At 45.5% G+C, this 22139-nt stretch overlaps 1 protein-coding gene across 1 annotated transcript in view; it reads left to right on the top strand.

Moving 5' to 3' along the window:
- LOC126088108 (odorant receptor 49a-like) overlaps positions 1-22139 on the top strand; it is a 140119-nt gene that overhangs the window by 56671 nt on the left and 61309 nt on the right. The gene's annotated exons all lie outside the window — the stretch shown is intronic.

Below are 22139 nucleotides of genomic sequence, written 5' to 3'. Positions count from 1 at the left end.
TCAGAGTTAGCTATGTGAACTAGGGTACATGATGTTTAGATTAACTTTTGTGAAACCACAGGAACCCATGGACTTATCTTTCTTTAAGGGCAATGGTGAACGTGATAATTCAGTACCAGTGAGGTTTCCGTTTTGCAAGTTGTCTGGGCACAAGTTGCCCTTTACCAGAGCTGTAACAACTATTTGTTCTGTATGTACTCGCACTGCTCATCTGTCTAGTAATTGTACTGAGCGTAGATGGGCTACGTTTCGCTGGAAGAATTAATTTGTGATTATATTTTTGTAGGGTTAAATGGGAGTGCGTATATTATGTTTAAAAAATATATCGGATGAATTAAGGTGGAAGTAGAATTCGCAAAATAGTGGAAACATATGCTGCTACTTCAGATGCAGTTGCTGCCTTAATTCAGCAAGTGCAAGCGTTAACAGAGCATTTTGAGGGCATAAAACAGAGATATTTCAAACTTAATCGAGACACAGAGGCTCGTAAAGAGAGTCACGATAGGTCACAATCAGAGTCATGGGGAAGTAAGTCTGGACTGGGAGAAGCTGCTGTGCCGTATGACCTGGCGGTGGCCGCACTGATTTCGTTAAGGACGTTAGGGACTCTACAGAAGCACATGTGTGGTCAGTTAAACCTGTATGTTTCTAATACGCGTTTGGCGAGGGACGCCAAAATCTATTAGTGAAGAGAGACTGGAATGTGATTGTAGTGGAAGGAGCAGAAGAAAGGGCTATGGGAAACTATGGGCTTGATACTAAGACTGAGAGAGAAGAGAAGCTAACTGAGTTTTGCAGTAAATTTCAGCTAGTTACAGCGAATACTTCGTCGAGAATCGTAAGAGGAGGAGATGTACTTGGAAAAGGCTGGGAGATTCGGAATGCTTTCAGTTAGATTACACCACGGTCAGGCAGAGATTCCGAAACCAGATACTTTACGGTAGGCGTACGCAGGAGCAGACATAGAATCGATTCATAATTTAATTTGTGGTAAGTCCTATGGGACTAAACTGCGGAGGACATCGGTCTTTAGGATTACACATCACTTAATCTAACTTAAACTAACTTACGCTAAAGACAACACACACCCATGCCCGAGGGAGGACTCGAAACTCCGACGGGAGCAGCCGCGCGAACCGTGACAAGGTGCCTTAGACCGCATGGCTATCCCCGCGCGGCTTATTTAGTATTGATGAAAAGCAAATTGAAACATAGAATATGGAATAGTCAGGTAGATTCAAACAGCAAAAAAATGGTATACAGAAATATCGAAGAATGAAGAAATATGTTTGAAGTTCTCCCAGGCTATAGATACTGCAATAATGAACCACATAGCACGCAGTTCAGTTGAAGACGAATGGACATCTCTAAAAAGAGCAATCATAGAAGTTAGAAACGGAAACATATGTACAAGAGAGGTAACTGTGAAGTAACCATGGGAAACAGAAGCAATACTTCAGTTAATAGATGACATACAATAGTCGTCAGGGAAATTCAGGACTGAAGAAATACATGCCACCGATGAATGAAATAAACAGGAAGTGCAGCAAAGCTAAGGCCAAATGTCTCCATGGAAAACGTGAAGAAATCGGAAAAGAAATGATTTTCGGAAGGACTGACTAAGCGTATAGAAAAGCCAAAACAGCCTTGGATGAAATTAACAGCAAGAGCGGTAAAGTGGACAGTGCAATGTAAAATCCACTGATAAATACGGAGGAGAGAGCAGACAGGTGAAAAGAGGAGGTTGAAGGCCATTATGAGAGGGATGACTTGTCTGAGGACGCAGTAGATAAAAAACGGAGGCGATAGAGAAGAGATAGGGAGCCACCAATATTAGAATCATACCTTTAAAAAAATTTGTGGAAGATATACGATCAAATGAATATTCCGTCGGAATTTTTAAAGTCAGTGGGAGAGGTGGCAAAACAATGACTGTTCACGTTGATGCGGTATTATGAAGCAGACGACATATCCTCTGACGTTCTGAAAACATCGTCCACACATTTCCTAACAAATCGAGAATTATCGCACGATCAGGTTAACAGTTTATCCACTCCAGTAACTGACGACCGGAACAGCAAATCGTAAATGTTGGATGACCATCAGTCTGGCTTTAGGAAAGGTGCAAGGTGTTAGAAATTCTGAGAAAAATAAAGGTAAGCTACAGGAAAAGACGGGTAATTTACAATATGTACAGGAACCAAGACGGAATAGAAAGACTGGGAAACCAAGAAAGAAGTACTCGGATTAAAAAGGGTGAAAGACAGGGATGCAATCCTTCGCCACTACTGTTCATTCTACAAATCGAAGAAGCAGTGACAGAAATAAAAGACAGGTTGAAGAGTAGGATAGCTACCCTCAGTGAAAGTGAAGAATAATTACGGGATCTATTGAATGAATGAATGAAATGGTACAGAATTTGGATAGAAAGTGTATCGAATCAAGTTTAAAGAAATGAGAAGTAGCAGACATGACAATACTGAGAAACTTAACATGAAAAATGGCGACTGCGAAGTAACTGAAATTATGAAATTCTGCTACCTAGGTAGCAAAATAACCCATAACGGAAGCAGCAAGGATCACATACAAAACAGACTAAAACTGTCAAAAAGGGCATTCCTAGCCAAGACGAGTCTGCTAATAACAAACATAGGCCTTAATATGAGCAGGAAATTTCTTAATGTGCGTTTGGAGAATAGCGTTTTATCGTAGTGAAACAGAGGCTGTGGAAAATCCAGAAAAGAAGGGAATCGAGGCATTTGGGATAGCGTTACAGAGGAATGTTGAAAATTAGTTGACTCTTACGGTAAGAAATGAGAAAGTTTACCACAGAATCGGCAAGGAAAAGTATATATTGGAGACATTGACAAAAAAAGGGAAAGGGCGACACCACATCTGTTAAGACATGGCGGAATTACTCACAAGGTACTAGAGGAAGCTGCAAAGGGTAAAAACTGCAGAGAAACATAGACATTGGAACACATCCTGTAAATAGTTGGGGACGTAGCACCCAAGTGCTAATTTGACTTGAAAAGTTTGGCTCAAAAGGGGAATTCTTCGCTGGTTGTACCAAAAAAAAAAAACCGAACGAAAGCATGGTTGCATTTAGGCTTGCACCTCCTCGTCCGAAGCACATCGACGACCACGAATGTATTTCTTCTGTGCTCCCAAAAATCAAAAATACGGACATCGCATGAAGAGAGTTCGGGACCGTATGTAAGATGAATAACGGCTTTCTAACAGGCCAATATGAAGCAAAGGTTGTTTCGATTACGGAGCAGAAGTTTCGTTAGGGTGCCGTTATACATCTTCCATATATTCTCGATCTCTCCCCAAGTGATTTTCATGTTTCCAGAGGCTTGAAGAAAGACATTCGCATACATACCGTTCTTATTATTAACTGGAATCCTACGTTTATTATAATGACTTGAGCCCCCAAGAGACAAGTTGGAGTACGGGCACCACAACTTGCCTGTTATCCCCAAGTGCTGACAGATAGCTGTCGGTACCATTCGATGCAGTTAGTATGGAGTGTTCTCTGTTCCAGATTGCTGCTCCAGCCCGACCCAAAGTCTGACACTGTAATTGCCTAAGTATTGTTTACGTTGTCTTTTGTCCTCTCTGTATTAGCAGAGGATTAATTTATTAATAATAATAACTGCACTTACATTTCTATGGATTACGCAGTATGAGACATGATCACAAAAGTTTACTCACTCTTGCGAATGCCACTTCTATTGGTTGCATTGTCTTACAACAGCCTTGATTTAATTTTAGGCTGCTTGCTACGAATTGGTAACACATCTGGAGACGACCATCTCTGTAATGTGCATCCGTGAATCCATGATACTACTGTGTCAAAAATTTATAGCATAGCATAGCCGTGAGTTGTCAGCACTTTCGCTTACTACATCCTCTAACCCACATTGGCCGCACTACTTACCCTCTGCCCCTTAGGTAAGCGGCCAACTTTATTTAGCTCACCGCCTAAATAATAAACGTCAGTTAAAATGAATCCCATGGCAAAATATTTCTGTAGGAATTTTTATGTGTTACTGAGCGCGAGAACTGCGTTCTTAAGCAGCTCTTAGCGTCAGCTGACGTTTTAGGATTCAGCTGTTAGTTGACAGGTTCATACGGGGGGCTTTCGGTAAGTAAAGCAACAAATGTATTTTTCAGAGCAGGATGGTTTTATTCGGGAATCCAGCACACAATATTATTTTCCAGTTTGTCGGTTACAAAACCCTATTTTTCCACATGACCTCCGCTCAATGTGGCAGCCTTATGCCATCTTACAAGGAAGGCCCGTATGCCCACATGGCATCACACTTCTAGTCAACGTCGGAGACAAAGTCTTGCTGCATCAGCAACTTCCATATCATTCAAGTGCTGCTTCCCACGGGATGGAGCCTTCATTGGGACAAAAAAGACAGAAGTCGGAATGCTCGAAATAAGGCTGTACGGTGGATGAGGCAGAACAGCTCCTCTTGGGTGCGGACACTTGTGTGTGGGTTTGTGCTGTCGTGGAGAAGGACAAGTTTGTTTCCATTTCTGTAGTGAATAAGACGCAGAAGTCGTTTCTTCAATTAGCACAGTACACTTCAGGGTAGCATAGCACACTTCAGAGTTGATCGTTGCGCCACGAGGGAGACATGGTTCCAATGGCTCTGAGCACTATGGGACTCAACTGCTGAGGTCATAAGTCCCCTAGAACTTAGAACTAAAACCTAACTAACCTAAGGACACCACACACACATCCATGCCCGAGGCAGGATTCGAACCTGCGACCGTAGCGGTCACGCGGTTTCTGACTGTAGCGCCTAGAACCGCTCGGCCATCCCGGCCGGCGAGGGAGACATAAAACAGCATAAACCTTTCAGGGTCGCCATGACATTCCTGGCCGAGAGTGCGGCTTTGCACTCTCTCTCCGGAGGATAGATGGTGTGGCGCCACTCGATGGTCTACCGTTTTGTTTCCCGTTCGAAATGATGAACCCATGTTGCATTGCCTGTGACGATGTTCGACAAAAAATTCAGACGATCAGCCGCGCAACACGCAATCAATGACCCACAGACTGTCTTGCGATGCTATATATGGTCTCTTGATAGGCATCGAGCAACGCATGGGACCCACACCATAGAATACCCCAACAGGCGGATGAGAAACCCCACGAAAGGGGCACTATCTTTTCGCCTTCACCAGAGGATCAAAATCCTCCACCCAAGGATTCAAAGACGACTACCAACAGCAGTTTCCTGATCCTAAGATCCCAAGCTTAAAAAACTATGAAAATTTTCCTGATATCTTTATCCTTTCCAAAAATACAATTATTCTTACTCTACTTATACATCTAAAATACGGTATGAAGCGAAATATAAATAATAAATAACCGCAACAAATTTCTCAAATTTTAACGCTATATTTCGTAGGCATTTATTTAGTAGTACCATCTCCCGTTTTCAAAAATCTTTATCTGTTATCAAGAAGCACCCTGCAAAGTTGTTTTATGGGTACTAAAACTCAGCCGGGAGTTACGAGACAGATATGCACAGCTAATGGCTGCATTTTATACCAAGATCCTGATCTCGAGCAACCATGGAAGTTTTCTTCATATCTATCTGTTCCCATACTACACTACTGGCCATTAAAATTGCTAAACCAAGAAGAAAAGCAGATGACAAACGGGCATTCATTGGCGAAATATATTATACTAGAACTGACATGTGATAACATTTTCACAAAATTTGGGTGCATAGATCCTGAGAAATCAGTACCCAGGACAACCACCTCTGGCCGTAATAACGGCCTTGATACGCCTGGGCATTGAGTCAAACAGAGCTTGGATGGCTTGTACAGGTACAGCTGCCCATGCAGCTTCAACACGATACCACAGTTCATCAAGAGTAGTGACTGGCGTATTGTGACGAGCCGGTTCCTCGGCCATCATTGACCAGACGTCTTCATTTGGTGAGAGATTTGGAGAATGTGCTGGCCAGGGCAGCAGTCGAACATTTTCTGTATCCAGAAAGGCCCGTACAGGACCTGCAACATGCGGTCGTTTATTACCCTGCTAAAATGTAGGGTTTCGCAGGGATCGTAACACATCTGAAATGTAACGTTCACTGTTCAAAGTGCCGTCAATGCGAATAAGAGGTGACCGAGACGTGTAACCAATGGCACCCCATACCATCACGCCGGGTGATACGCCAGTATGGCGATGTCGAATACACGCTTCCAATGAGCGTTCACCGCGATGTCGCCAAACACGGGTGCGACCATCATGATGACGTAAACAGAACCTCGACTAATCCTAAAAAATGACGTTTTGCCAGTCGTGCACCCAGGTACGTCGTTGAGTACACTGTCGCAGGCACTCCTGTCTGTGATGCAGCGTCATCGGTAACCACAGCCATGGTCTCCGAGCTAATAGTCCATGCTGCTGCAAACGTCTTCGAACTGTTCGTGCAGATGGTTGTTGTCTTGTAAACGTCCCCATTTGTTGACTCAGGGATCGTGACGTGGCTGCACGATCCGTTACAGCCATGCGGATAAGTTGCCTGTCATCTCGACTACTAGTGATACGAGGCCGTTGGGATCCAACACGGCGTTCCGTATTACCCTCCCGAACCCACCGATTCCATATTCTGCTAACAGTCTTTGGATATCGACCAACGCGAGCAGCAGTGTAGCGATACGATAAACCGCAGTCGCGATAGGCTACAATCCGACATTTATCAAAGTCGGAAACGTGATGGTACGCTTTTCTCCTCCTTACACGAGGCATCACAACAACGTTTCAGCAGACACCGCCGGTCAACTGCTGGTTGGAAACTTCTCTCATGTCAGCACGTTGTAGGTGCCGCCATTGTCGCCAACCTCGTGTGAATTCTCTGAAAAGCTAATCATTTGCATATCACAGCATCTTCTTCCTGTCGGTTAAATTTCGCGTCTGTAGCACGTCATCTTCGTGGTGTAGCAATTTTAATGGCCCGTAGTGTAAATAGATTCTAATTTATCTTAATTGTACACATAAAATTCACAAGTTGAATCTGGAATGAGGCGGAAACGTAGTTTACAAAGTGACGTAGTAAGGAGAAATATACTGCTATGCGTCGCCGTTATCTCCTGAGTACATCTTGTTGTAGTACTAAAGCATATATTTTTTTGTTTAAAACGTGATCTGAGGTGTAAAACCAGTTTTGCGTTATTTCCACATATGAAAACTATGTAAATTTTAATGACCAATAATTTTTTTTTCCTTTGTATGAGTTGCGAGCCCTGCAGTAGCAAGGAAAAGAAGGGGAGTATCGGAAAAATATTCATATCGGAGCACAAAAATGCGGATATTTTCCTGTTTATTTAAAAGCCTCTGATTGAATAGTGGAAAACCAGCGGCTCATTCTTAATCTACGTCTTTATACATACTCTGCAAGCCGCCGTGCGATGCTTGGCGGAGGGTACCCCACGTCGTATCCTTCATTGTTCCAGCTGTAGACGGAGCGAATGGAAAACGACTATCTACGTGCCTCCGTATGAGCCTACTATCTCGTATCCTACCTTCGTGGTCATTACAGGAAGCATATGTTGGTGGCAGTAGGGTCGTGCTGCAGTCAGCTTCAAATGTCGTTCTTCTAAATTCTCGCTTCCTTAGCCCCTTTAATAATTTTCCCAAAAATTTTGTCATACGAACGTATTCGCGCATTTTCATGCTGGGAGAGAAAAGGACAGTGACAGTGCCAAAGAGGCGGAAAAGCAATAAATACTGGAAGGTGCAGTTATGTAATAAAAAGAGCGAAGGAGACAATGACAGTGGGAGAGAAAGAGAGGGACGCTGTGGCAGTGGAACACGGTCGACAGTGAAAGGAAGAGAGTGAAAGAGTGAAGGAGACAGTGCCTAGGCGGGGAGTGGAAATGGGCGAGAGCCAGTGATAATGGGAGACATAGTGTATGACAATGACAACGAAGAAGATAGAGAGAGTGTCAGTGAGAAGAGACGGCAACAGTGTGCAGGAACTAGTGAGACATAATCAGTAATAGAGAGCAAGAGGAACGAAGGGGACGGTAGCTCTGACACAGGAGACAATGACAGGGACACACAAAAGGATTATGAGAATGAGTTGGGCTGAATGAATGAGTGAGAAAGGGTAACTACGAGTGGATGAGTGAGAGTGACTTACAGCGATGGACTAGTGTTGCACTTAGGGGAATTTATGGAAGTTTGAGGTGAGTTACATGTTAAAAAAAGAGCGAATAGGTTCATAAGCTAAAAGTTTTCGAAAAAAAATGTAAAGGTTCTGAGGAAGTCGGAATGAGGCAGCTTGTACACCACTTTTCAGTCGAAGTCCTTTAAACAAACAGTAACATATTCGCATTTTTTGTGCTCTTATAGGACCACTTTTCCGCTGGTTATATTATTCTGGAAGAATCTGTACGCTGAAGGAGTGAGGTGAATTCATATACTTACACTGACTGTACCTCATAAACACAACCGCATTTAAAAATGTTGAATAAACTGTATTCCCTAAAAGTTTTTAGTGCAGGGCATATTATTCCGATCTAAAGCAAGCTACAATGAAAACCCCACTCGATGCCGCATATGAGTACCAGGTCTAATAAAAGGAGGACATTGAAGCAATTCTGAGGCGGCCTGCAAGATTTGTTACTGGTATGTTCGAACAGCACGCAAGTTCTACGGACATATTTGGGGAAGTGAAAAGGAAATCCCTAGATGGAAGACGACTTTCTTTTTGAGCAACACTATCGCGAAAATTTTGAGAACCGGCTTTTGAAGCTGAGTGCAGAACGATTCTACTGCCTCCAACATACAATGCACGTAAGGACAACAAACGTAAGATACGAGAGATTAGGATTCATACAGAGGCAAATGGACAGTCGTTTTTTCATAGTATTCGTACGAGGTACCCCCCACCATGCACCATGCAGTGGATTACGGAATATCGATGTAGATGTAGCTCGCATTCTTTCCTGCACTGTTCTACATCTACATCTACATTTATACTCCGCAAGCCACCCAACGGTGTGTGGCGGAGGGCACTTTACGTCATTACCTCCCTTTCCTGTTCCAGTCGCGTGTGGTTACCGGGAAGAACGACTGCTGGAAAGCCTCCGTGCGCGCTCGAATCTCTCTAATTTTTCATTCGCGTTCTCCTCGGGTGTTATAAGGAGGGGGAACCAATATGTTCGATACCTCGTCCAGAAACGCACCCTCTCGAAACCTGGACAGCAAGCTACACCGCGATGCAGAGCGCCTCTCTTGCAGAGTCTGCCACTTGAGTTTGTTAAACATTTCCGTAACGCTATCATGGTTACCAAATAACCCTGTGACGAAACGCGCCGCTCTTCTTTGGATCTTCTCTATCTCCTCCGTCAACCCGATCTGGTACAGATCCCACACTAATGAGCAATACTTAAGTATAGGTTGAACAAGTGTTTTGTAAGACACCTCCTTTGTAGATGGACTACATTTTCTAAGGACTCTCCCAATGAATCTCAATCTGGCACCCGCCATACCAACAATTAATGTTATATGATCATTCCATTTGAAATCATTCCGTACGCATACTCCCAGATATTTTACAGAAGTAGCTGCTACCAGTGTTTGTTCCGCTACCATATAATAATACAACAAACGATCCTTCTATCTATGTATTCAGCACTGTCAGAGATATATCCAGAGAGCTGTGAGTTTCTTCTAGTCACTATAACTCTTATCTACTTACTGCATTTACTCACTGCAGTTAGGAGTGCAAAAATGTCAAGAGCACATTATTATTTTTACCTCCTACTGTATGTAACATACCACACCTTCGCTGGCCACATCTTTCCGTGTAGTGTTCTGGTTTTCTGTAGATTTTCGTCTTTATTTTAGTCGTCCAGAGTTCCTTACTAGTTATTAGGTGCTCACTCGTTTTCAGTTATTTTGGAGTAAATAAAAAGAATGAGCGGCAGAATTTTATGGTCTTCCTGGGAGTTATGAAGCGGACTAGACGCAAAGAGGGGTTCGTTCACTCTTTTGCAAGACAGCTCATAAAATAAATGGTGAATTTCAGAAATCGTTCGCAATGACTACATTATTCTTAAACTGTCTTTCTTTTTTCTATTTATGATCAAGAAAGACAAAACAGGGAAGGGATTTCTTCCGGCAGTCCCGATCGCAGAGAATCAGCAACAAAAATTGCATGTGATAGAGAAGTGTTTTTGTGTGATCTGGTCTCAAAAATATAAAGGATTTTTATGAACTCTCACCCTGTCTGTACTTCATAGTTATTCTCCCTTTTAAGCAGAATATAACGCCCAATCGTGAAGCTGTAAATCCTCTGTGGCACTACATTAATCTGAAAATACGAGCCCGTTGTCGCGCACAGATTTAAGCTCACAATAGACTTTACTGCTGTGAAAACTTTACTGCAGAACTGTGAAACAACGTCCTTACAACCGTGGGGTTAATACGGTTTGTAGCTGACAGGGTGTGCCGTTCTAGGAAATGCTATTTGCAGTAGCACAGTGGAGCTTTCTGCATTTCCTGTACACAGCCATCGACCGACGTCATGCGCAGCGACTCTCGGGGTCGAACGTGTAAAGTTCAGCACAGCCGGCGTATTCCATCGTGTGGAGCGTTTCCGCCGGAGCAGTCGCACAGTGGGGACGTATCAGCCCTTTCGGCGCCTGCACCTTTCTGCCAATGTAAATGTTACCATCAGACAGAATGAACAGTAAGACTGAGAGGGTTCACACCTCAACATTATGAATTGGTGAGAGACTCAAAGTATTCTAAATAGTTAAATACCTACATGAAATCTGTCGTCAACAACGGTTTCTTAGCAAATGTAGTGGACACCAAAATGAGAAACGAGACAAGTAGTTTCTGAGTATTGCCTGAAGCCACAAGGAACTTTCAATGTTACAGTGACGACGTCAGCCAAGACGCTGCGACTATTTTGCTATTTTTTTCATATTTTTCTGTTTTGCAGGGAATAAAGGCACTGCCCCCGCAGTTTAGGGGACATTCCCGCTTCGCACACCGGGCGAGAAAGTTCCCCCTGTTCCCGCCTCTATCGTCGCCCACCAAGAGCTCCCTTACTTGACAAACTGCCTATTGGCTTCTGTCTCGCGTTCTCCGGCCGACGTTCGTCTGATAATCTTACAGAAGTTTCGCCAGCATGCGTGGCTGGCACTGTCAAAGCTTCCCCCTCCATTGCCGGTGGTGAACTGGAGCCGAGCTCCGCTGCCGCAGGCTATATGTACCTGGCGCGCCAACGTCCGAGGGCTTACCCGCGGTCATTTCCGGTGCGGCTCTCCTCTTGCTACCTGCGACAGTCGTTCGCTGCAGTACGGGAAGCAAGGATCCGTTTACCTTAAGGCTTTCCTCTTTCTTGTTAAAGCTATTCGCGTGTTTTTGTATTTCTACAGTTTCTCTGAACAAGCGCGTGTGGTAGTGCTTCTCTACAGCCAGAACTTCCGTGTCGGCGAATTATATTACGTGGTCGGTCTCACTCAGTACGTGCTCTGCCACGACCGATTTCTTCAACTGACCCAACCTGCAATATCGCTTATGTATTTTGATCCTGGTGCTGATTGATCGTCCAGTCATTCCGACATAAGTTTTTCCGCATGTGCATGGTATGCGGTATATTCCCGACATTGCAAGTGGGTCCCTTTTCTCCTTTGCCGATCTAAGACACTCATTGATCTTGTCGGTTTGAAAATCGTCTTTACGCCATGTTTACGCAATATACGGCCGCTTCTGTCCGTCACTCTGGGAATGTATGGCAGAAGGCCGTACCCGACATTTCTTTGTCTGATTTCTTACTTTGCCGAGTGTTTGGCTCTGTTATACTTCTAATATAATTTGTGGAGTACCCTTTGCTCCTCAGAACAGGTGTTGCATTTCCCGTCTGAGGCGTTGCGGCTCACATATTCCTCCCGCTCGCGTTACGAGCGTATGAATCATGCCTCTTTTCTGGCTCGGGTGGTAGTTTTTGAGTTAGTGCAGGTATAGGTCCGTGTGTGTCGGTTTTCGAGTTGTGTCCCACGTTTTCGCCATCCCTTGTGACAAGCACATCTAGAAATGGCAATTCTTTGTCCTTTTATGTGACCGCTACGGTCGCAGGTTCGAATCCTGCCTCGGGCATGGATGTGTGTGATGTTCTTAGGTTAGTTAGACTTAAGTAGTTCTAAGTTCTAGGGGACTGCTGACCACAGATGTTAAGTCCCATAGTGCTCAGAGCCATTTGAACCATTTTTTTTGTCCTTTTACACTTCCATGGTTGACAATGCCAGCCACTCGTGCTGGTGAAACGTTAGTAAAATCATGAGACGAACGTCGACCGAAGAACCCGAGACCAAAGCCAGTAGGCAGTTTGTGAACAAGTGGCCACGAAAGCCTTAATAATTTAGCTCCTTTATTTGTCCTCGGTGCCGTGTGAGTCGTTGTGAGCGTCACTTCGTTGTTTATCTCTCGACGTCTCATGTTTCTGATTCCATTTTGACGCGGCGTTGTCTTGTATAATGATGTCATCCATTGCTTTCAGGAACATTCCACACACTGATATCGTCAGTTTTAGTTTTGACAATTCGAAGCGTCATGTGCAGCAGATTTCATTAGAAATTCATGATTGGCTTGTAGATACGATCAAGGTCACCTCAGAACACAGTCACACGTCTTACTTCGATTCTGAATCGTATGTGTTTTATGTGAAGCTTATAGACCCACTTCTGGTTCACAGGCTCCTCTTTCATTCATCGCCATGGCTGTAATAGTATGGGGAGGTAAAATATAGGAACGTCAAGTTGCCTAACCTTCCACCCGAGGTTGATGATAGTTTCTTCTACATATACATCTACATCCATACTTCGCAAGCCACCTGACGGTGTGTGGCGGAGGGTACCTTGAGTACCTCTATCGGTTCTCCCTTCTATTCCAGTCTCGTATTGTTCGTGGAAAGAAGGATTGTCAGTATGCCTCTGTGTGGGCTCTAATCTCTCTGATTTTATCCTCATGGTCTCTTCGCGAGATATACGTAGGAGGGAGCAGTATACTGCTTGACTCTTCGGTGAAGGTGTGTTCTCGAAACTTTGACAAAAGCCCGTACCGAACTACTGAGCGTCTCTCCTGCAGAGTCTTCCACTGGAGTTTATCTATCATCTCCGTAACGCTTTTGCGATTACTAAATGATCCTGTAACGAAGCGCGCTGCTCTCCGTTGGATCTTCTCTATATCTTCTATCAACCCTATCTGGTACGGATCCCACACTGCTGAGCAGTATTGAAGCAGTGGGCGAACAAGCTTACTGTAACCTACTTCCTTTGTTTTCAGATTGCATTTCCTTAAGATTCTTCCAATGAATCTCAGTCTGGCATCGGCTTTACCGACGATCAACATTATTTGATCATTCCATTTTAAATCACTCCTAATGCGTACTCCCAGATAATTTATGGTATTAACTGCTTCCAGTTGCTGACCTGCTATTTTGTAGCTAAATGATAAAGGATCTATCTTTCTGTGTATTCGCAGCACATTACACTTGTCTACATTGAGATTCAATTGGCATTCCCTGCACCATGCGTCAATTCGCTGCAGATCCTCCTGCATTTCAGTACAATCTCTCGATACACCACAGCATCATCTGCAAAAAGCCTCAGTGAACTTCCGATGTCATCCACCAGGTCATTTATGTATATTGTGAATAGCAACGGTCCTATGACACTCCCCTGCGGCACACCTGTAATCACTCTTACTTCGGAGGACTTCTCTCCATTGAGAATGACATGCTGCGTCCTGTTATCTAGGAACTCCTCAATCCAATCACACAATTGGTCAGATAGTCCATATGCTCTTACTTTGTTCATTAAACGACTATGGGGAACTGTATCGAACGCCATGCGGAAGTCAAGAAACACGGCATCTACCTGTGAACCCGTGTCTATGGCCCTCTGAGTCTCGTGGACGAATAGCGCGAGCTGGGTTTCACGCAGTCGTCGTTTTCGAAACCCATGCTGATTCCTACAGAGTAGATTTCTAGTCTCCAGAAAAGTCATTATACTCGAACACAATACGTGTTCCAAAATTCTACAACTGATCGACGTTAGAGATATAGGTCAATAGTTCTGCACGTCTGTTCGACGTCCCTTCTTGAAAACGGGATGACCTGTGCCCTTTTCCAATCCTTTGGAACACTACGCTCTTCTAGAGACTTACGGTACACCGCTGATAGAAGGTGGGCAAGTTCCTTCGCGTACTCTGTGTAAAATTGAACTGGTATCCCATCAGGTCCTGAGGCCTTTCCTCTTTTGAGCGATTTTAATTGTTTCTCTATCCCTCTGTCGTCTATTTCGATATCTACCATTTTGTCATCTGTGCGACAATCTAGAGAAGGAACTACAGTGCAATCTTCCTCTGTGAAACAACTTTGGAAAAAGACATTTAGTATTTCGGCCTTTAGTCTGTCATCCTCTGTTTCAGTACCATTTTGGTCACAGAGTGTCTGGACATTTTGTTTTGATCCAACTACCGCTTTAAGACTATACGGATTATACAGCGGAAACGCTGGTCCGCTCATCATCGCTTACACGTTTATAGCGGATTTCGATCCGTGGACATGGTGCTGAAAGGAATAGTCCCTCCCTTCTGCAAGTGTGTGGATACAGGGTACATATAATTAACACTGGACAAGAAGGGAACTGATTTGTATGTAATGAGAGTGGACACCTCCGTACAAATTTCCACCGTTTTGTCACAGTCTTAAAGTCCACTTCTGAACAACACAGAAGTATAACTTTGGCAGATCTGGTCCCCCGAGTGACAGCTATTGAACCTAACCAAGTATCTAAATGCCAATGCGGGCCAATGCGCGATGGCCCTAGCGCATTTCAGCCGCTAGCCTTGTGTAGTGACGTCGCCACTGTAGCATTCACGCCGCCACCACATCCACTTCAGAACAAGACGGACGTAAGATGGCGAGGAGTTGAATGATTCCTCTTCGCTGCGGCGCTTTACTGGAAAATTCAGATCGAGGAGGACTCTCCCTCCGTGAGTTTCAATCTGATACGTCAGTTGCTGTTCAAGATTCCAAAGCGTCCAGCACTCCCTCCGACCTGACTAACGAGACCGAGACCGCTCCTTCGGAATCGCGTGAGGATACACTTCTACCGGAGCAGCGCACTAGTTCCAAGGACTTACCAGACATCCCTGAGGCTGCAATGTATTGCCACCCTTGTTCTGCGGCCCCGGGTGGTGAACGTACGCCACAAGCCGCTGCTGATGGAAACCAGATCGGCCCAAGTGTGCCAGCGAAACTATGGTGACGGTAAGAGACGTACCGTCGGTTTTCGTTTCCGTTGATTCTCAGGAGCCGCACTGCCCATGTTGAAGAGCGGGTTGTATCCTCTGTACCTGATACCGAATTTCTGCAGCCCCCCACCCCTTCCTTCCGGCACGTTGCACCATGCGGCAGTTGCCTTCCCGCGCAGCCGCGACAAACAGAGTTTCCAACCTCAGCAAGCGGCATCGCGAAAAAAGAAGAAACTGAAAGAGGGTGAAAGACAGAGATCCACCACTTTACATTCAGATTCATCCATTGACTCTGCTATGGACTGCTAACGGTCATTTGCAAGTAATCAACTTCTTAATTTTGTTATTTCCTCGGATGTGAAGGGAATTAGTTCCGAGCTTAGACCCGCGGTGCTCCGACAGGTTTTTACGATTCAGGTGCAGATGTAATGTTTTTGTAACAAGTGTTATTTGAAAATCTTTCTATTCGATCCGTCGACCCTGGCCGCGGTGGCCGTGCGGTTCTGGCGCTGCAGTCCGGAACCGCGGGACTGCTACGGTTGCAGGTTCGAATCCTGCCTCGGGCATGTGTGTGTGTGTGATGTCCTTAGGTTAGTTAGGTTTAAGTAGTTCTAACTTATAGGGGACTTATGACCTAAGATGTTGAGTCCCATAGTGTTCAGAGCCATTTGAACCATTTTTTTGATCCGTGGACATGGTGTTGGAAAGAATAGTCCCTCCCTTCTGCAAGTGTGTGGATACAGGGTACATATAATTCACACAGGAGAAGAAGGGACCTGTTTTGTATGTAATGAGAGTGGACACCTCCGTACAAATTTACACCGTTTTGTCACAGTCTTAAAGTCCACTTCTGAACAACACAGAAGTATAACTTTGGCAGATCTAGTCCCCCGAGTGACAGCTATTGCGCCTAACCAAGTATCTGAATGCCAATGCGAACCAATGCGCGGTTGCCCTAGCGCATTTCGGCCGCTAGCCTTGCGTAGTGACGCCACCACTGTAGAATTCGCGCCGCCACCACATCCACTTCAGAACAAGCGTAGATGGACGTGGCTGTTGAACTATCTACTGGTACTGCCTTATTTTACAGGGAGGGAATACTACTATGATGACGACGAAATGTGAATGACTGGTGGCCAACGTTAAATACACTCCTGGAAATGGAAAAAAGAACACATTGACACCGGTGTGTCAGACCCACCATACTTGCTCCGGACACTGCGAGAGGGCTGTACAAGCAATGATCACACGCACGGCACAGCGGACACACCAGGAACCGCGGTGTTGGCGTCGAATGGCGCTAGCTGCGCAGCATTTGTGCACCGCCGCCGTCAGTGTCAGCCAGTTTGCCGTGGCATACGGTGCTCCATCGCCGTCTTTAACACTGGTAGCATGCCGCGACAGCGTGGACGTGAACCGTATGTGCAGTTGACGGACTTTGAGCGAGGGCGTATAGTGGGCATGCGGGAGGCCTGGTGGACGTACCGCCGAATTGCTCAACACGTGGGGTGTGAGGTCTCCACAGTACATCGATGTTGTCGCCAGTGGTCGGCGGAATGTGCACGTGCCCGTCGACCTGGGACCGGACCGCAGCGACGCACAGATGCACGCCAAGACCGTAGGATCCTACGCAGTGCCGTAGGGGACCGCACCGCCACTTCCCAGCAAATTAGGGACACTGTTGCTCCTGGGGTATCGGCGAGGACCATTCGCAACCGTCTCCATGAAGCTGGGCTACGGTCCCGCACACCGTTAGGCCGTCTTCCGCTCACGCCCCAACATCGTGCAGCCCGCCTCCAGTGGTGTCGCGACAGGCGTGAATGGAGGGACGAATGGAGACGTGTCGTCTTCAGCGATGAGAGTCGCTTCTGCCTTGGTGCCAATGATGGTCGTATGCGTGTTTGGCGCCGTGCAGGTGAGCGCCACAATCAGGACTGCATACGACCGAGGCACACAGGGCCAACACCCGGCATCATGGTGTGGGGAGCGATCTCCTACACTGGCCGTACACCACTGGTGATCGTCGAGTGGACACTGAATAGTGCACGGTACATCCAAACCGTCATCGAACCCATCGTTCTACCATTCCTAGACCGGCAAGGGAACTTGCTGTTCCAACAGGACAATGCACGTCCGCATGTATCCCGTGCCACCCAACGTGCTCTAGATGGTGTAAGTCAACTACCCTGGCCAGCAAGATCTCCGGAGCTGTCCCCCATTGAGCATGTTTGGGACTGGATGAAGCGTCGTCTCACGCGGTCTGCATGTCCAGCACGATCGCTGGTCCAACTGAGGCGCCAGGTGGAAATGGCATGGCAAGCCGTTCCACAGGACTACATCCAGCATCTCTACGATCGTCTCCATGGGAGAATAGCAGCCTGCATTGCTGCGAAAGGTGGATATACACTGTACTAGTGCCGACATTGTGCATGCTCTGTTGCCTGTGTCTATGTGCCTGTGGTTCTGTCAGTGTGATCATGTGATGTATCTGACCCCAGGAATGTGTCAATAAAGTTTCCCCTTCCTGGGACAATGAATTCACGGTGTTCTTACTTCAATTTCCAGGAGTGTAGAAACATACAGATGTCTTCTTTGCATATACAGCAGGTTAGTCAGTGAATCGATAGGGAGCTGGTTGCATGATCTGGGTCTACAACGACTAAAATAATTCAAAGTCGTTGGTAAAAAGTAATATATTGTACTTAACTGGTGGTAAAGGTGTCTTCATAGTCAGGAGGAATATAATTGAAAACAGAGAGCTATAGAAACATCACTTAGGCCATACTTGAACTAAGCGCCTTGTTAGAGGTTGCTTCCCATCAGCTGAAGGCAATACAACTTTCCTACTTGACGTCCCGAGCAAGAATGGTAGAGCGCACGCTAGAGACTTGTTGCAAACCGCGGAGCGGCGCTAGTCTTTACTCACCGGTCCAGCGATACTAGTACGGACCGCGGTCGATAACTGCAACTCCTAACAAGTGTGGTATCGAACTTTTATACCACAAATACCACTGACTCATTTAGAAGTTGTTGACAGCGGCCGAATAATGGGCTCCACTTTTTGTGCCCTTACTTTAATTCTTCTTTATGCACTTTCAGGATTTGGTCGTTCCATGGACCGTACGCCTTTTTGTAAAGAGGATATAGTTTATTTATTTCGTAAAACACCGCAGTACCTTCAGTTTGGTGGAGATTTTAATTATGTTCAGCGTCCTGTGGATCAGACCCCCAATTGTAATTTCAGTATGTAACTAGACGATTTGATGTGTTCTTTGAAAATACGAGATGCGTAGATCTATCAACATCCGACTCTCGTCAAATATATGTATTTTACAGCTACTTTCAGCAGTCGATTCGATCGCTCTTATCTTTTTGACCTTTAGGCGGAAAGCCATTGGCGATAGATGCGATACTCGCTTGTTTCACTGATCGCTGTGTCTTATCTGTAATATTAAATCATGTGCCCCAACCAGTAAAACTGAATTCCCTTCCCTGGATAATGTACACCTCCCTCTTAAAGGATCCTTCCCTCGAGATTATAGTTTGAGAGGTTTGGGTAGTTTGCGTTCTTAGGGCACTTATCCTTGTCTTATGGTATGGTGGTCACAGTATGCCAAACCTTTGCTGAGGAAGACGTTAGTGCGTTACGGTGCTGAGAGGGCGAGGGATCTCCGTTGGATACAGGAAATTTATTGCTCCTTCCTGCGTGTACTTCATGACGGTACCCGACAAGCCGCCTTTGTGAATTATGGATGTCTGCCATGTTAAGGCGAAGCTTCTTCAATTAACGAGCCAACAACTGGAAAGACTCAGGGTGCGATCATAATCCCACTCCTTCCCACAGGACGAAGTGACCTTATATCGTCTTATGCGGGACAGCCGAGCACGTATCAAGGCCTTACTCACACCGCTGGTCACATACTGACATCCCAACGTGACATTTCCAGAGCGATATATAATTTCTTTACTAACCTTTTTGATGACCTTGCTACTGATACAATTGTCCCTGATGGCATTACTCCTCGAATGAGTCGTGACTCCCGCATTAAATAATGACTTCCTAACTGTTTTTACTTGGGAAGTTATATGTAGCCTAATTGCTGATTCACCATGGCAAAAGTCGCTGGGAATTGACGGTATTTATAAATACGAGGGCTATCCACAAAGTACATTACGTTTTCGTTTGTGTCCGTTAGGGGCGGGGCTAGCGCGGCCATCGTGGTGTCATGGCATTCCGCCGCTCAGTCGGCATCCTGCCGTGCTAGTGAGCGGTTCGTGCTGTACTCCGTTGAGTTACTGTGACAGTTTGAAATGTCAGCGTTAATTGAAAATGCCGCGAAGTGTGAAGTGCGTGTTGTAATAAGGTTTCTGACTGCAAAAAACTGTACACCGATAGAAATCTATCGGCAGCTTTGTGAAGTGTATGGGGACAACATAATCACTGAAAGTGGAGTGCGTCAATGAGTCATAAAAGTTAAAAATGGCCGAACTAACGTTCACGACGAAGAGCAAAGTGGAAGACCCAGCATAGTGACTGCCGAACTTGTCGAAAAAGTCGATGCCGCGGTCCGTGAAAACTGTAATTTCACAATAACGGAACTCTATGAGTTTTCCACAAATTTCACGAAGTTTGTTGCACGAAATCATTACCGAAAAGCTTGGTTACCCCAAGTTTTGTGCAAGGTGGATACCAAAAATCTTGACAAAGATTCACGAAAATCAGCGAATGGCTGCAGCGTAAAGATGGGTTAAGCATGTGAACTGCGACACAAAATTGTAGTCAATGCAGTGGGGGCACACAAATTCCCCCCAAAAACCTAAGCAATGCATGACAATGTCGGCAAGGAAGGTGAAGGCGACTGTCTTTTGGGACAGAAATGGTGTGATTTTTGTGGATTTCCTGGAAAGAGGCACTACAATAAACTCTCAAAGGTATTGCCAAACTCTGCACAACGTCAGAAGAGCAATACAAAACAAGCGGAGGGGAAAGTTGGGCTCAAAGATCTTGCTGATTCACGACAACGCCCGGGTCCACACAGCAAATGCCACTCGTGAAGTTCTCGAATCTGTTAAGTGAGAGTTGTTTCCTCATCCGCCGTACAGTCCCGACCTGGCACCGAGCGACTTCCACTTATTCCCAGCAATGAAGAAGTGGTTGGCTATGCAGCGCTTTGATGACGACGCACAGCTTCAAGGAGGGGTAACCACGTGGTCGAAGGCGCAAGCGGCCGAATTTTACGACGAAGGAATTTCCAAGCTCGTCCATCGCTACGATAAGTGCCGTAATTTAAATGGCAACTATGTAGAAAAGTAGTATTTAAGTGTGGCTTTCATCTGTATATAATAAAAAAAATTTCCAATACTTTATTTATTTTTAATTCCAAAACTTAATGTATTTTGTGGATAGCCCTCGTTACTTAGGTACATTTTTGACCTCTTATACGTGATACCATTACCTCGCTGGTGAATGAGGTGATCCGGGGCTTTCATTCCTGACCTTTAAAGGTTGATCAAATAGAAAGATTAGAAGGATTTATGGTTCGAATTCCGAAGACAACCGGACGTCCAGATACAGATCAAGTCCGCCCGAACGCACTACTTAATTGCGGTCACAAAATTGCCGCCCTGGCGATTAATAGTCGTTTGTCGATATAGCAAGAGAAAATTCTTGCTGCCCGCCAAAGCTACGTGCACGGGCGAACGATTCTGCCTTCCGTAGTCGGATGACGCGACTTAGCCTCGGCCTTGATTTTTGTTGATTTTAATAAGGCATTTGACAGGGTCAGTAACGGTTTCTTGATGCAGGTGCTCAAGGCAACCTGTCTCAGTCATATTTCGTGTGTCATCCAATCTTTTTACTGGTATTCACGCATCTATCGTACTGAATGGACAACTTACGACCCAGATCACTATCCGAAGGGGCTTACCTCAGGAGAACCCCCACTTCATGTCGCTTTCTGTCTTGTACTTGGGACCTCTGCGTCGCTGTATCGCTGATGAATTATGTGGCTGGAAGATATTAGGAGAAACTTTCTCGGTACTAGCGTTCGCTGATGATGTTACAGTACTGCTATGTCACACCGATGTTACAGTGAAGCTCCAAAGAAACTGTTATAGGCATGCGTATTCAAATAAAGAGACATGCACACATACAGAATACAGCGCTGCGGTAAGCAACGCCTATAAAAGCCAAAAAGTGCCTGGCGCAATTGTTAGATCGGTTACTTCTGTTACAACGGCAGGTTATCAAGATTTAAGAGTGTTTGAACGTTGTGTTCTTGTCGGCCCACGAACGATGGGACACGGCATCCCCTAGGATACGATGAAGTGGGGATTTTCCCGTACGACCATTTCACGAGGTAATATCAGGAATCCGGTAAAACATAAAATTTCTGACATCGAGGCGGCCAGAGAAAGATCGTGTAACAATGGGGCCAACGACGAGTGAAGAGAATCTTTCAGCATGACAGAAGCGCCACCCTTCTGAAAATTGCCGCAGATTTCAATGCTGAACCATCAATAAGTGCCAGCGTGCGAATCATTCAACGAAACATTATCGCTATGGGCCTTCGGAGCCGAAGGCCCACTAGTATACCCTTCATGACCGCGCACACAAAGTTTTACACCTCACCTGGGCCCGTCAACAACGACATTGGACAGTTGACCACTGGAAACCTGTTGCCTGGTCATACGAGTCTCGTTTCAAATCCTATGGAGCGGATGGATGTGTACGGGTACGGAGACAATCTTATGAATATATGGAGCCTGCATGTCAGCATGGGCTGTCCAAGCTGGTAGAGGCTTTGTAATGGTGTGGGGGAGGAGGAGG

This window comes from Schistocerca cancellata, chromosome 6 (genome assembly GCF_023864275.1).
Source record: "Schistocerca cancellata isolate TAMUIC-IGC-003103 chromosome 6, iqSchCanc2.1, whole genome shotgun sequence".
NCBI classification, from domain to species: Eukaryota; Metazoa; Arthropoda; class Insecta; order Orthoptera; family Acrididae; genus Schistocerca; species Schistocerca cancellata.
The sequence above is the reverse complement of the archived record's forward strand: the minus strand, read 5'-3'. Positions and strand labels throughout refer to the sequence as shown.